This window comes from Leptinotarsa decemlineata, unplaced genomic scaffold (assembly GCF_025532065.1).
Source record: "Leptinotarsa decemlineata unplaced genomic scaffold, Ldec_3_MD MMD2_P_RNA_scaffold_12, whole genome shotgun sequence".
Lineage (NCBI taxonomy): Eukaryota > Metazoa > Arthropoda > Insecta > Coleoptera > Chrysomelidae > Leptinotarsa > Leptinotarsa decemlineata.
In genome coordinates this window covers 165,333-178,440 of record NW_027412526.1, presented here as the reverse complement: position 1 = coordinate 178,440, position 13,108 = coordinate 165,333, and the positions used below count along the sequence as shown (strand labels likewise).

Sequence of the window (13,108 nt, the reverse complement as noted above, 5' to 3'; positions counted from 1 at the left end):
GTGAGTTCAGCAAAAAATTTAGGGGTATATATTGATAACAATCTCTCGTTCAACGAGCACGTTAAACACATTTACAAAACTTGTTTTTTTAAACTGAAATCCTTATACAAGTTTAAGTTCCAGCTTTCTCAAGAAACAAAGCTGAAATTAGTTCAATCATTGATTCATCCCCATATTGAATATTGCAGCTCAGTGTATTACAACTTCTTACCAGACTATAATAAACACAAACTTCAACGTATACAAAATGCTTGTATGAGATTTGTGTGCTGCATAAACTACCGTAATCATGTAACTCCATATTTATTGAAATTAGATCAGCTGAATATTGAGTTTAGAATTCGTTATCTCATATCTGTATTCTTATATAAACTATTGGAAAGCAAAACTCCTAATTACTTGTTCAGATTACTTAGTAAGCGATCTGATAATCATTCTATCAATTTAAGAAAAGATACATATACCATTCCATATCATGTTACCACCAAATTTGAGGGATGTTTTTCTTACTTTGCACCAAAGTATCTAAATAATTTATTACCGTATATGCATTTGTCTATATATCAATTCAAAAGTACTTTGAAAATTAATTTCTTAGATGTTCAAAAACGATTGTAATCTTTTATGTTATCTTTATAATCTCATAATAGTTTGTTTTATATTATTTTTGTGTCTATTGTAATTGTTATTGTTATAGGTAGTCTTTCTTACTGTATGCTTATTTTTTTCCTAATTATGGGACGGGTGGAAGATAGCCTCCGGCTAACCCTTTTCCCTTTGTGTATAAAACCTGTTTTTGCACAATAAACATTATTATTATTATTATTATTATAGGACTCCCCCTATAATACTGGCAGGGCAGGGAGCCTTGAGCTCCTGAGGCCACAAAGTTTCAAATGTGAGAAGATTTCACTTTTCTAATCACAAAACAGCCACACATAGAACGGTAACGGCAATGTTGACGACAGAACCACTTTTCTCAGCGCCTCCAGTGTTTGGCAGCCGAACCTAAGAGATATAGCGCGAAATTCAAATAGTGGCTGTTCGCATTTTACTTTTTTGTTGAAACTTTTCCTAGAGATCAATTACCCTAACACCAAACTGATATTTTTGCACTCGACGCGCGTTTCGCTAACAAGGTTAGCATCTTCAGAAGAAGAAAATTGATACAGTATCAATTTTCTTCTCCTGAAGATGCTAACCTTGATAGCACAACGCGCGTCGAGTGCAAAAATATCAGTTTGGTGTTAGGGAGATTGATCTCTAGGAAAAGTTTCAACTGTTACACCACAGGTTCCAATCTCATCATTTATTGTTATTGTTGCTTCACTACCGGTCAGGTTTTGATTCCACAGAAATCATCTGGGAAAAACCTTGACCAATCAAAAATATCAACAAGTGAAGCAACAATAAATATGTGAACTGAATTACCTCCAATTATGATCAACCATATTTATTTTCAGTTAAATTTGTGTAAATGTAGTAATGAAACTATATGAAGTCAGTTCAAAATTTATTGGAAATACGTAAACCTCAACTTACACTAATTTTTTTTCAATAAACGATTCTTTTTCTTCAAAAATTTTTCATGAGCAGACAATATAATTGGATCAATGAAATCGCTGTTTGTCTGGGTGTTCAAAAACCTAATGAATTTTTTATCTCTTCCCCTAGTAACCAAATTGACTTTTCTACACCAAAAATACAAACAGCATCTAACAATCAGATGACACAGTTTTGAATCATTGTCAGAATGATCTGAACAGTTGTCTAGGTTAAAGGATAGTTGCTCCAGTATTATTTTTCTCAAAATTTGTGAAATATTTGTAAAATTACACAAACGCTTATTCTATTCCTTGTTGGTGTCCGGAAATGACTTTCTTGCTCTTGCTCAAAAGTGGAAGTTGATGGCTGGTTTATATAGCTATTATCACAGCTTCCATGACCTGAAAAATTACATGAATATATAATTTCTCTTTCTTTCTTTCATATATTGTGTAAAATTAACAAATTGCTGTGTATGATGAACATTCCAAGATTTTTCTATTCATACCTTGGGTAACACTGATAATTTCATTTCTGGAAGGTGTACCAAAACAAATTTCTTGCTCAGGTATGGAAGTGGAGGGCTGACACATGTCCTCATATTGTTCTTGGCCTATAAAATGAAATTGCAGCATTTGTATGGATTTTTTTCTATAAACTACATATATTTTGGAACTACAGTTTTACAATAATTCTTACCTGCCACAGAAGACCTACTCATTCTTGCCATACCTCTTGGTTCTTCGATAGTTTCTGAAAATATAGAGAACACTATTATTCAACCACATGATAACATCTCTATTTTTCTGCAAATTCATATAGCAATACTTATGGTGCACTCGATACGTGGTTAATCAAATTGTTGTTTAATAATGAGAATATGATGAATAAGATATATAAACTAGAATTGCAAGATATCGAAAGGAGTAAGGATTATGCTTACTTACCAGGAAGAAATAAAACAGGTACAGCATGTCGTTTTAAACCTCTTCTGCTAGTAATTTTATCTTCAACAGCGAAATGTTTATATTCTTGAACCAAACATCGAAAACAGCGGGGTCATCTTTGGGAAACCGATGTTGACTACTCTTCCTATCCTCACAAGAAGGAACGCAGCACTTTTTTCGATATCGTTTATGTTCGGAAGTACTCATTACGATAAATAAAAATATGAAACTGACAGTACACAAGCAAAAACACAATTTCAAAAGGAAAACAGTCCTAAACCATATTTATACATTATTATCACAACAAAACTAACGGACGTCCTACGTCCTACCTAATTTAAGTTCATTCTTCTTCTGTAAACAGTAATTTGAATCATGCGCGCGCAGAAGACACGTGATTCATTACAGAAAACTGGAGAAAACCCCGATAGTGTCGCCATCCCTGGTTTGGCAGCCGCGTAACATATAACCAAGTGTTGCCATTTAACTTACATTTCTATGTGTGGCTGTTTTGTGTTTCTAATTGTAAACAATACCAAAACGTTCATAAGATATAAATTATATTACACCTATAGCACAAATGTTTCAATTCTAAGGGGACTTTAATGAACCCAGGCTCCCCAAGGAAAAAAGGAGGATGTCTCTTCGATACTTGAGACGTCGCTGTTTTGAAGTTATACTTTACCTTTGATATAGCTATATCGCCAGCTTACAGTAGGTTGAGAGAATGAATTCATCTACATAGGCATAAAAGCATATATCCTACACTAATATTCTTCCCCTTTTGGGCAGGTTTGAAGAACATAAACCAACCGTCAACATCAAAGACTATGCCCCAGAGAGATGATGTGGAACCACCACATAAGAGACACAAAATGGACTTCCACAATGAATGTTATTCTGAATGCAGCTCAAAGCCCCCAAAACGAGGAAGAAAAATAATATATGAAAAATATTCCGTACAGAGAAGCATGTTTTTAGCGGTTGTCACTCGTCCAGATATATCATTCTCAGTGAGCAGAGTTAGCAGATATTTGGAAAATCCAGGAAAGCAGCACTGGAAAGCAGTCAAACGTATTTTCAGATACCTAAAGGGTACTAAAAGTTATGGAATTCTATACAATGGTGGGAGCAACGAATATTTAAAAGCGTATTCAGATGCAGATTTTGCAGGAGACATTGATACTAGATATTCAACAACTGGCTATGTTACTTTATTATCAGGTTGTCCAGTTACATGGACATCTCAACGACAAAAGTGTTGCAACATCCACGACAGAATCTGAATATATTGCAGCTTGGGATGCCGCACGAGAAATAATATGGTTGAGAAGGTTGCTTAAAGAAATTGATGTTGACGTTTCAAATCCAACGGAACTTTTTGTTGATAATAGAAGTGCTATAAACTTGATGAGCTATAATGATCATCACAAACGAAAAAAATATCACTGTTGTTTACACCCAATCAGAAAACCAGTTGGCAGATATTTTAACCAAACCCTTACCACGAGAAAAATTTTCAACAAATCGACAAGGTCTGTGGGTAACGTCTTCGAAGTGAACAAACGAAGTGAACGAATGTTCACTTCATTTCGATTGATCTTGTTTTTATGATTCCTTGGAAATCGTTGTTGATTGAATGAGTTTTAATGTCATTGTTAATACATATAAAATGTATCGTTTGTATATTCATGATTAAAACCTGGTTCAGTAGAGTTTACAGTTCGATTTCCTACAAATTACAACAGGTAATACTGCTAGACAATTCTATCTCTAACCCTCATTCCTTCTACAGCAAATTGTCCTCTCCATTTCTCCATGAAAGCCATTTTCAATACATTCCTTTCCCGAATATTCTGAGGGAATACTATACATTCTGCACCCATCACTTCAACTATTCGAATTGATACTTCATGTATTGCTCGATGAACTGCAGTTCGACTCAAACTGCAAAAAAGTTTCCTCACCAACACCCCTTTATAGCTATATCGCCAGCTTACAGTAGGTCGAGAGAATGAATTCATCTACGTAGGCATAAAAGCATATATCCTACACTAATATTCTTCCCCTTTTGGGCAGGTTTGAAGAACATAAATCTTTGTTGAGATAATAGATCAAGCATCAAAAATCTAGTCTCTGATAAGTTATTTGTCCCTATCTTAATAACTAAGCTTATATGTGTGTGTCTCCCTCAAGGTGGCTTGCAGAACAAGAATGGTTTTAGAGTTACAAACTTAGGTCTGCAGTGCTCTGTCCGTACAACAATTGTGATCGGTACAACAGCGGTTAACTACTAACTACTGCTACTACTGTATTAGGCATTCATGCAAGGATGTCTAGTCTTATAGCAATACTAACACGAGGAAGCGGTATTCAGATGAAAGAAAGCCTAAAATGAAACAATTCATATTAGATGGAAACGGTTCACTGGAAGTGATGTCCGGGACGATACGTCTGGAGTCCGGACAGAATGATCCAGCTCATTCTCTGAATATATGAGTTGTCTCGTTGATAAATATCAACTCGCCTGTAGTGTCGTGTGGCCTATAGGTTTACTTTTGTCCCAAGAAGCCAAAATTCAAATCAGTAAGATTCTGTTCTCCATCAGCAATCGAATCCAACAAGTGAGTTGAATGTTTTACCAGCATCCAAATGCCAAGAATAAAAATTTCCTATTCTTATAAAAGATGATCATACTTGATTAATCCGAAAAATCGAGAAGTTTAGACATAAACTCGAAAATTAGCAAATGGCTACCAAAAGTATCACAACAAATTTTGAATTTCGGCGGCAAGACATTCACGGAACCAAAGTCGTCAATTCACCGTTCCGTGTTCCGTCGGAGCACGGAATCCTTAAAGGGATTCGAATATGTGTTCGAATATAATTAATGCGTTCGAATATATCCTTGTATAGTTGTTTGTCAGTGAATGAGAACTAAACGAATGACGAGGTATTAAAATATCCCAAAACTTTCAAGGAAGTATTCATTTCAGGTTTAAATAGTCGTCGACCTCAAAACAGAATAAATGACAAAATGAAACCGTAACACCGTATAGGATGAAACTGCAGTAACGTTAGTTAAAAATAAAAGCGGTAAAAAACATAAAGAGTTTCATTTCTCTTTTTTTCATTATGATTTCCTACCACGTAGTGACGGCTACATCCACCAATTTATTAATGATTCAATATCCATCTCTTCTGTACTAAAAAAATTCAAGGGTTAGGAGAGGGAGTTGCGTCACAGTATAGTTTCATAGTGATACCCAATGCTTTGAGTAATGTAATCGGATGTAATTTCCAAAAACGAAATCACGAAAAGAAAAAAATTGATTTGGCACCTTTTTTGTTATCTGTTTGTGAGGGTACGAACTATGTAACCCCGACAATGAAACATTCCATAGCCAGAAAAATTTTCTACATTTCTATTGGATCCGTATTCCAATAAGTTCAGCTAGTGAACACTAGGTGGCGTCCGCGTGAACTTCACTTTTAACAAAATAAAATTTAGACTAGATAGAGAGAGATCGTAGCTCCCAGGGTAGGCCGCCAGCTGTTTAACAGTGAAGAAGGGCGTGGATAAGATGGAGGGTAGAGCGCCACCCGCTTGATCAAACCTGGAGCTTATATAGCATACGAAACAAAAACGGGAAATTATCTCTAAACGGTAACCGATCGAATCAAACTCGAATCCAGTTAAAATATTCATAATTCCTTTCCCTAACATCTACACCTTTCTCAGTTGATTCCAAATTTGTTAACAAATCCCTTGATTTATCTGTCAGTTTATAAATTTTATTCAACCGTTATTATAGGACTCCCCCTATAATACTGGCAGGGCAGGGAGCCTTGAGCTCCTGAGGCCACAAAGTTTCAAATGTGAGAAGATTTCACTTTTCTAATTGTAAACAATACCAAAATGTTCATAAGATATAAATTATATTACACCTATAGCACAAATGTTTCAATTCTAAGGGGACTTTAATGAACCCAGGCTCCCCAAGGAAAAAAGGAGGATGTCTCTTCGATACTTGAGACGTCGCTGTTTTGAAGTTATACTTTACCTTTGATATAGCTATATCGCCAGCTTACAGTAGGTTGAGAGAATGAATTCATCTACATAGGCATAAAAGCATATATCCTACACTAATATTCTTCCCCTTTTGGGCAGGTTTGAAGAACATAAACCAACCGTCAACATCAAAGACTATGCCCCAGAGAGATGATGTGGAACCACCACATAAGAGACACAAAATGGACTTCCACAATGAATGTTATTCTGAATGCAGCTCAAAGCCCCCAAAACGAGGAAGAAAAATAATATATGAAAAATATTCCGTACAGAGAAGCATGTTTTTAGCGGTTGTCACTCGTCCAGATATATCATTCTCAGTGTTAGCAGATATTTGGAAAATCCAGGAAAGCAGCACTGGAAAGCAGTCAAACGTATTTTCAGATACCTAAAGGGTACTAAAAGTTATGGAATTCTATACAATGGTGGGAGCAACGAATATTTAAAAGCGTATTCAGATGCAGATTTTGCAGGAGACATTGATACTAGATATTCAACAACTGGCTATGTTACTTTATTATCAGGTTGTCCAGTTACATGGACATCTCAACGACAAAAGTGTTGCAACATCCACGACAGAATCTGAATATATTGCAGCTTGGGATGCCGCACGAGAAATAATATGGTTGAGAAGGTTGCTTAAAGAAATTGATGTTGACGTTTCAAATCCAACGGAACTTTTTGTTGATAATAGAAGTGATATAAACTTGATGAGCTATAATGATCATCACAAACGAAAAAAATATCACTGTTGTTTACACCCAATCAGAAAACCAGTTGGCAGATATTTTAACCAAACCCTTACCACGAGAAAAATTTTCAACAAATCGACAAGGTCTGTGGGTAACGTCTTCGAAGTGAACAAAGAGTGGGAGTGTTGAAGTAATCCACGTTCACTTCATTTCGATTGATCTTGTTTTTATGATTCCTTGGAAATCGTTGTTGATTGAATGAGTTTTAATGTCATTGTTAATACATATAAAATGTATCGTTTGTATATTCATGATTAAAACCTGGTTCAGTAGAGTTTACAGTTCGATTTCCTACAAATTACAACAGGTAATACTGCTAGACAATTCTATCTCTAACCCTCATTCCTTCTACAGCAAATTGTCCTCTCCATTTCTCCATGAAAGCCATTTTCAATACATTCCTTTCCCGAATATTCTGAGGGAATACTATACATTCTGCACCCATCACTTCAACTATTCGAATTGATACTTCATGTATTGCTCGATGAACTGCAGTTCGACTCAAACTGCAAAAAAGTTTCCTCACCAACACCCCTTTATAGCTATATCGCCAGCTTACAGTAGGTCGAGAGAATGAATTCATCTACGTAGGCATAAAAGCATATATCCTACACTAATATTCTTCCCCTTTTGGGCAGGTTTGAAGAACATAAATCTTTGTTGAGATAATAGATCAAGCATCAAAAATCTAGTCTCTGATAAGTTATTTGTCCCTATCTTAATAACTAAGCTTATATGTGTGTGTCTCCCTCAAGGTGGCTTGCAGAACAAGAATGGTTTTAGAGTTACAAACTTAGGTCTGCAGTGCTCTGTCCGTACAACAATTGTGATCGGTACAACAGCGGTTAACTACTAACTACTGCTACTACTGTATTAGGCATTCATGCAAGGATGTCTAGTCTTATAGCAATACTAACACGAGGAAGCGGTATTCAGATGAAAGAAAGCCTAAAATGAAACAATTCATATTAGATGGAAACGGTTCACTGGAAGTGATGTCCGGGACGATACGTCTGGAGTCTGGACAGAATGATCGAGCTCATTCTCTGAATATATGAGTTGTCTCGTTGATAAATATCAACTCGCCTGTAGTGTCGTGTGGCCTATAGGTTTACTTTTGTCCCAAGAAGCCAAAATTCAAATCAGTAAGATTCTGTTCTCCATCAGCAATCGAATCCAACAAGTGAGTTGAATGTTTTACCAGCATCCAAATGCCAAGAATAAAAATTTCCTATTCTTATAAAAGATGATCATACTTGGTTAATCCGAAAAATCGAGAAGTTTAGACATAAACTCGAAAATTAGCAAATGGCTACCAAAAGTATCACAACAAATTTTGAATTTCGGCGGCAAGACATTCACGGAACCAAAGTCGTCAATTCACCGTTCCGTGTTCCGTCGGAGCACGGAATCCTTAAAGGGATTCGAATATGTGTTCGAATATAATTAATGCGTTCGAATATATCCTTGTATAGTTGTTTGCAAAAACGGGAAATTAACTGTAAACGGTAACCGATCGAATCAAACTCGAATCCAGTTAAAATATTCATAATTCCTTTCCCTAACATCTACACCTTTCTCAGTTGATTCCAAATTTGTTAACAAATCCCTTGATTTATCTGTCAGTTTATAAATTTTATTCACTGGGTGAGTTCAGCAAAAAATTTAGGGGTATATATTGATAACAATCTCTCGTTCAACGAGCACGTTAAACACATTTACAAAACTTGTTTTTTTAAACTGAAATCCTTATACAAGTTTAAGTTCCAGCTTTCTCAAGAAACAAAGCTGAAATTAGTTCAATCATTGATTTATCCCCATATTGAATATTGCAGCTCAGTGTATTACAACTTCTTACCAGACTATAATAAACACAAACTTCAACGTATACAAAATGCTTGTATGAGATTTGTGTGCTGCATAAACTACCGTAATCATGTAACTCCATATTTATTGAAATTAGATCAGCTGAATATTGAGTTTAGAATTCGTTATCTCATATCTGTATTCTTATATAAACTATTGGAAAGCAAAACTCCTAATTACTTGTTCAGATTACTTAGTAAGCGATCTGATAATCATTCTATCAATTTAAGAAAAGATACATTTACCATTCCATATCATGTTACCACCAAATTTGAGGGATGTTTTTCTTACTTTGCACCAAAGTATCTAAATAATTTATTACCGTATATGCATTTGTCTATATATCAATTCAAAAGTACTTTGAAAATTAATTTCTTAGATGTTCAAAAACGATTGTAATCTTTTATGTTATCTTTATAATCTCATAATAGTTTGTTTTATATTATTTTTGTGTCTATTGTAATTGTTATTGTTATAGGTAGTCTTTCTTACTGTATGCTTATTTTTTTCCTAATTATGGGACGGGTGGAAGATAGCCTCCGGCTAACCCTTTTCCCTTTGTGTATAAAACCTGTTTTTGCACAATAAACATTATTATTATTATTATTATTATTATTATTATTATAGGACTCCCCCTATAATACTGGCAGGGCAGGGAGCCTTGAGCTCCTGAGGCCACAAAGTTTCAAATGTGAGAAGATTTCACTTTTCTAATTGTAAACAATACCAAAATGTTCATAAGATATAAATTATATTACACCTATAGCACAAATGTTTCAATTCTAAGGGGACTTTAATGAACCCAGGCTCCCCAAGGAAAAAAGGAGGATGTCTCTTCGATACTTGAGACGTCGCTGTTTTGAAGTTATACTTTACCTTTGATATAGCTATATCGCCAGCTTACAGTAGGTTGAGAGAATGAATTCATCTACATAGGCATAAAAGCATATATCCTACACTAATATTCTTCCCCTTTTGGGCAGGTTCGAAGAACATAAACCAACCGTCAACATCAAAGACTATGCCCCAGAGAGATGATGTGGAACCACCACATAAGAGACACAAAATGGACTTCCACAATGAATGTTATTCTGAATGCAGCTCAAAGCCCCCAAAACGAGGAAGAAAAATAATATATGAAAAATATTCCGTACAGAGAAGCATGTTTTTAGCGGTTGTCACTCGTCCAGATATATCATTCTCAGTGTTAGCAGATATTTGGAAAATCCAGGAAAGCAGCACTGGAAAGCAGTCAAACGTATTTTCAGATACCTAAAGGGTACTAAAAGTTATGGAATTCTATACAATGGTGGGAGCAACGAATATTTAAAAGCGTATTCAGATGCAGATTTTGCAGGAGACATTGATACTAGATATTCAACAACTGGCTATGTTACTTTATTATCAGGTTGTCCAGTTACATGGACATCTCAACGACAAAAGTGTTGCAACATCCACGACAGAATCTGAATATATTGCAGCTTGGGATGCCGCACGAGAAATAATATGGTTGAGAAGGTTGCTTAAAGAAATTGATGTTGACGTTTCAAATCCAACGGAACTTTTTGTTGATAATAGAAGTGATATAAACTTGATGAGCTATAATGATCATCACAAACGAAAAAAATATCACTGTTGTTTACACCCAATCAGAAAACCAGTTGGCAGATATTTTAACCAAACCCTTACCACGAGAAAAATTTTCAACAAATCGACAAGGTCTGTGGGTAACGTCTTCGAAGTGAACAAAGAGTGGGAGTGTTGAAGTAATCCACGTTCACTTCATTTCGATTGATCTTGTTTTTATGATTCCTTGGAAATCGTTGTTGATTGAATGAGTTTTAATGTCATTGTTAATACATATAAAATGTATCGTTTGTATATTCATGATTAAAACCTGGTTCAGTAGAGTTTACAGTTCGATTTCCTACAAATTACAACAGGTAATACTGCTAGACAATTCTATCTCTAACCCTCATTCCTTCTACAGCAAATTGTCCTCTCCATTTCTCCATGAAAGCCATTTTCAATACATTCCTTTCCCGAATATTCTGAGGGAATACTATACATTCTGCACCCATCACTTCAACTATTCGAATTGATACTTCATGTATTGCTCGATGAACTGCAGTTCGACTCAAACTGCAAAAAAGTTTCCTCACCAACACCCCTTTATAGCTATATCGCCAGCTTACAGTAGGTCGAGAGAATGAATTCATCTACGTAGGCATAAAAGCATATATCCTACACTAATATTCTTCCCCTTTTGGGCAGGTTTGAAGAACATAAATCTTTGTTGAGATAATAGATCAAGCATCAAAAATCTAGTCTCTGATAAGTTATTTGTCCCTATCTTAATAACTAAGCTTATATGTGTGTGTCTCCCTCAAGGTGGCTTGCAGAACAAGAATGGTTTTAGAGTTACAAACTTAGGTCTGCAGTGCTCTGTCCGTACAACAATTGTGATCGGTACAACAGCGGTTAACTACTAACTACTGCTACTACTGTATTAGGCATTCATGCAAGGATGTCTAGTCTTATAGCAATACTAACACGAGGAAGCGGTATTCAGATGAAAGAAAGCCTAAAATGAAACAATTCATATTAGATGGAAACGGTTCACTGGAAGTGATGTCCGGGACGATACGTCTGGAGTCTGGACAGAATGATCGAGCTCATTCTCTGAATATATGAGTTGTCTCGTTGATAAATATCAACTCGCCTGTAGTGTCGTGTGGCCTATAGGTTTACTTTTGTCCCAAGAAGCCAAAATTCAAATCAGTAAGATTCTGTTCTCCATCAGCAATCGAATCCAACAAGTGAGTTGAATGTTTTACCAGCATCCAAATGCCAAGAATAAAAATTTCCTATTCTTATAAAAGATGATCATACTTGGTTAATCCGAAAAATCGAGAAGTTTAGACATAAACTCGAAAATTAGCAAATGGCTACCAAAAGTATCACAACAAATTTTGAATTTCGGCGGCAAGACATTCACGGAACCAAAGTCGTCAATTCACCGTTCCGTGTTCCGTCGGAGCACGGAATCCTTAAAGGGATTCGAATATGTGTTCGAATATAATTAATGCGTTCGAATATATCCTTGTATAGTTGTTTGCAAAAACGGGAAATTAACTGTAAACGGTAACCGATCGAATCAAACTCGAATCCAGTTAAAATATTCATAATTCCTTTCCCTAACATCTACACCTTTCTCAGTTGATTCCAAATTTGTTAACAAATCCCTTGATTTATCTGTCAGTTTATAAATTTTATTCACTGGGTGAGTTCAGCAAAAAATTTAGGGGTATATATTGATAACAATCTCTCGTTCAACGAGCACGTTAAACACATTTACAAAACTTGTTTTTTTAAACTGAAATCCTTATACAAGTTTAAGTTCCAGCTTTCTCAAGAAACAAAGCTGAAATTAGTTCAATCATTGATTTATCCCCATATTGAATATTGCAGCTCAGTGTATTACAACTTCTTACCAGACTATAATAAACACAAACTTCAACGTATACAAAATGCTTGTATGAGATTTGTGTGCTGCATAAACTACCGTAATCATGTAACTCCATATTTATTGAAATTAGATCAGCTGAATATTGAGTTTAGAATTCGTTATCTCATATCTGTATTCTTATATAAACTATTGGAAAGCAAAACTCCTAATTACTTGTTCAGATTACTTAGTAAGCGATCTGATAATCATTCTATCAATTTAAGAAAAGATACATTTACCATTCCATATCATGTTACCACCAAATTTGAGGGATGTTTTTCTTACTTTGCACCAAAGTATCTAAATAATTTATTACCGTATATGCATTTGTCTATATATCAATTCAAAAGTACTTTGAAAATTAATTTCTTAGATGTTCAAAAACGATTGTAATCTTTTATGTTATCTTTATAATCTC

At 35.2% G+C, this 13,108-nt stretch overlaps 1 protein-coding gene and 2 long non-coding RNA genes across 3 annotated transcripts in view; 2 read left to right on the top strand and 1 right to left on the bottom strand.

The window, feature by feature from the left end:
- Window positions 1-13,108, bottom strand: part of LOC111516209 (MICOS complex subunit Mic60) — a 162,617-nt gene that overhangs the window by 113,495 nt on the left and 36,014 nt on the right. The window lies entirely within an intron of this gene.
- Window positions 6,209-7,590, top strand: LOC141480661 (uncharacterized). The gene is made up of 2 exons (XR_012464476.1): window positions 6,209-6,585; window positions 6,664-7,590. It is a non-coding gene; the product is annotated as an uncharacterized lncRNA (long non-coding RNA).
- LOC141480657 (uncharacterized) lies at window positions 8,611-11,092 on the top strand. Its single transcript, XR_012464473.1, has 2 exons — window positions 8,611-10,087; window positions 10,166-11,092. It is a non-coding gene; the product is annotated as an uncharacterized lncRNA (long non-coding RNA).